General features: G+C 41.1%; 1 non-coding gene across 1 annotated transcript; it reads left to right on the forward strand.

The window, feature by feature from the left end:
- Positions 1-1,440: 1,440 nt before the first annotated feature.
- Positions 1,441-1,512, forward strand: TRNAK-UUU (transfer RNA lysine (anticodon UUU)). The gene has a single exon. It is a non-coding gene; the product is annotated as a tRNA-Lys (tRNA).
- Positions 1,513-3,491: the final 1,979 nt, after the last annotated feature.

Below are 3,491 nucleotides of genomic sequence, written 5' to 3' on the forward strand. Positions count from 1 at the left end.
AACTTGCAAAATAATCAAAAATATCTTTTCACAAAACTAATACTCAAAACTTGAGCTCCGATACCAACTAATCTGAAATAAAACTACTTGTTTTGCTGTTCAAGGTATTCATTTCCATTAAATTATATGTGCAAACTATGACTGATGTCTTACAATTGAAACAAAGTGGTTTTTGTAAATTTCTGACTCTTATTTGTGAAGGAGTGTTATTTCATTTTACTGTTTAGCATATCAAATCTGAAAAACAAAGTAAGATAAAATCACATAACATAACACAGTAGCTGATAAGGAAGTTTACCCCTCCTGAGGCTACATCTGCCAGGTCCAAGGCCCCCAAATGGGCATGTCCTTACTCTTATTAGATGCTCAAAATGGTTATACAGTGACAAGAAAGCCTAAACAGGAAAAATAAGCTGTGAAAATGAGTTTAGAACACATAAAACAGTTAAGAATGACTTTTGTTTCACCTCCAATGGCTAACCATAGCCCAATACAACTCTAACACTCCCTAGGCCCTGATGGCTCTCCAAGATTTTTTGCTGAAAAACACCTAAAGATGAGCTCTGATGGCTCTGAAACCTATACCATTGGCTCTGGAATGCTCAGAATACCCAAAATAAAAATTAAGAAAATTTGCACCAAAAGGATCTCCCTACTGAAAGTATATGACTTCCAGAATTTTTCTCCAGTTTGACCTAAAAAAAATCCACTAAATTAGAGTAACTACAGTTAGGTGCACTAAAGTTGGCAAAATCGCCTAAAATGGTAGACTCCGCCAAGCTGACCACTGAGTGTAACTGTTGGCTTAAACTGTGCATGTGACCCGAATTCCTAGCGATGGTTAAGGTTTGGCTGGTGGAGGTTAACGAAGCCATGGCATTAACTGTTACCAAGATCCATGCCGCAACATGTGAACAACAACTTCTTTAACCGTGAGTTGGATTAATTGTCGGGACTAGGTCTTGGTCACCGCGCTCTGGTCTTATGGATAGGGGACTAGCCCCTTTTTGTGCCGAAATGAAAGTTGTTTAACATTTAAATATGCAATGCGACCTAAGGTTGGTGAGAACCAACGCATAGGCAGGTCGGTCGAGCATGTGGGCTGCTAGCATGGAAACTCGCGATTGAATCCTGTAGACTCTCAAATAATTTGCCATAATAAACTTCAGTCTTGGGGCCATGTGGTGGCCTCCGGGCAGGCCACGTGGCATCTATCAATTGGCTAGCAAGGAATCTTCCAAGGAATATTCCCATAATATTTCGAGGAATATTCCTAGAATATTCTTTAGTCTGTAGTGATAAAGTGCACTCTTTAGGGTATTAAAGGTTCCCATCATATATGATGGGACAGCCACCGCCGGAGGTGTTCTCAGAATCAGGTGTTCAGGCCGAAGGCTCAGGTGTTGGTGCCACAGGCTCAGGTCTTATCAGAATCATTCGGGGCATGTAGCTCAGCGGTAGAGCATTGGGATTTTAACCTAATGGTCGCAGGTTCGAGTCCTGCTATGCCCAGCTGCCACACCGAGCGTGGATGACCCAGCATAAAGGAATACATTTTAAATGAAACTAATTCGCCTTGTGCAAAAGCCCCCAAAGGCTATAAACTTGGGGCCTAGATTAGGAATGGCCTTAAACTTCTGGTTAACATCTGGTTGCAATTGTGGTGTTTTTAACATTTATTCGAGGGGTCTTAGTGGTGGTGCTTCGGGGTCAATTGAGTCGGCGTTCTGGAATAATTTATACAAACTTATAGATGAGTCGGGCTCTAGTTATCAAGCCTCTAAGGTTAGTCTCTATCACGATGAAGTAATAAAATTGCTGATCTTTAACAAATCAAGAGTTGTTAAAGGGATCTCTTATGAAGATTTGGTCGATTTACAGAGAGAGATAGAGAATCTCTCTTTTGGTTATGATGAAGAGTCTTTGTTCCGAAGTGTTCCGTTGTTAATCAGACGGTTAATAGGTACAGATATGATTACTGCTAAGTTGTATCTAACTGAGATGTGTAACCTGTCCGAAAAGGATTTAATTTATATTGAGAAGTTTGGGACCTATACATTAGAGGCTATCATGATTTATGTACTAGGGGTGGTGTTCAACTGTGTCCAGAGTTTACCTCTCGTTAGGGTCTCTACTTTGATCCAACAGCTTGAGTCTGCAGTACGAGTTCAAGCTTATCATCTGGGAATGCCGAATCCAAAAGCTGCAAAGGATAAAAAAGAGACAAAGCGCAAAGTTACTAGGAGTCATTATGCTATCGGGGCTAGCTTGGTTGAACTATTAGTTGAGCGACAATTAATTACTCTTGACACAACATTGAGCTATACGGATGACTTCCCTGTTTCGAATAGTAAGGGTAGGTTTATACCTTCAAAATGCTTTGCTATGTGCAACTTTGATCCCACTATTCTTCCAATCAAATTCAATCTGCCCATGGTTTGCGAGCCGTTGCCTTGGAATTCTAAGGTAGCTAACCCTTCAACTTTAGAAGATATTGAAGGTGGGTACTTAAGTGGACTCTCAGGAGACATGTATAATCGATTTCGTATCTTCTCTTCTAAGAGCCTTACCCATTTCTATATTAAATTGCATTATCCACAGCAGATGTGTGATGTATTAAATAGAATGCAGTCACAATGCTTTAAGGTCAATAGTCATGTATTGGAGTTTATTCAGAGCAATCGTGATACCTTAGAAGAAGTGGGTCTTCTTGTGAGGAGAGGTCTAGCGAGGGTGAATCTACAAGAGGCTTCTAACCTATTGAGGGTTAGTTACTATAATAACGACGAAGGAATTAAGGCAGTGATAAGCTTTGAGAAGCTCATGATGGAATTCGTTAAGCGGGTGCAGCGAGCTCGCTATGAGGATTTTGTATTAACTCTTGCTCATGCATACGAGGGCTATAGATTTTATTTGCCGGCGTTCATGGACTTCCGCGGTAGAATCTACCGTGCCGGTGTATTGCATTTTCACGAGAGAGATTTGGCTCGAAGTTTAATAGTATTTGCATCAGAAGGGGAGGCTTCTCTCAGAACGCGAGTAGCCAGTGCTTCAGAAGAGGAGCTCAGAACGCGAGTAGCCAGTGCTGCTGCCTTCAAATTTAAGAAATTCGTCTCTATAGACCAATCTATTAGCTGGTATAGCAAGCACCAGGAGGCACTGATAGAATCATCAGACAAGAAGTTTATTGACTTCGCACAGTCCGCGAGTGACCCATTTCAGTTCATTGCCCTTATTCTGTGTAACAGAAGAGTGGGTGCCACCGATAGCTTTCGTGATTGGAATGGGGTTCCAGTTACTCAAGATGCTTCTGCATCTGCTTATCAAATCATGAGTTACCTGTTGCTTAACCAAGAAATGGCTAGGCTCACGAATCTTCTTCCGTCTCCTTCAAGGGAAATACAGGATTTGTATGTCTATTTGAGAGAGGAACTTCGTTTCTTCTTTCGGAAAAATTTGGATCTTCATAGTTATAAGTTTGCTATCGTAGA

This window comes from Pinus tabuliformis, chromosome 8 (assembly GCF_031772625.1).
Source record: "Pinus tabuliformis cultivar Carrire ecotype Pingquan chromosome 8, CPIR1, whole genome shotgun sequence".
Lineage (NCBI taxonomy): Eukaryota > Viridiplantae > Streptophyta > Pinopsida > Pinales > Pinaceae > Pinus > Pinus tabuliformis.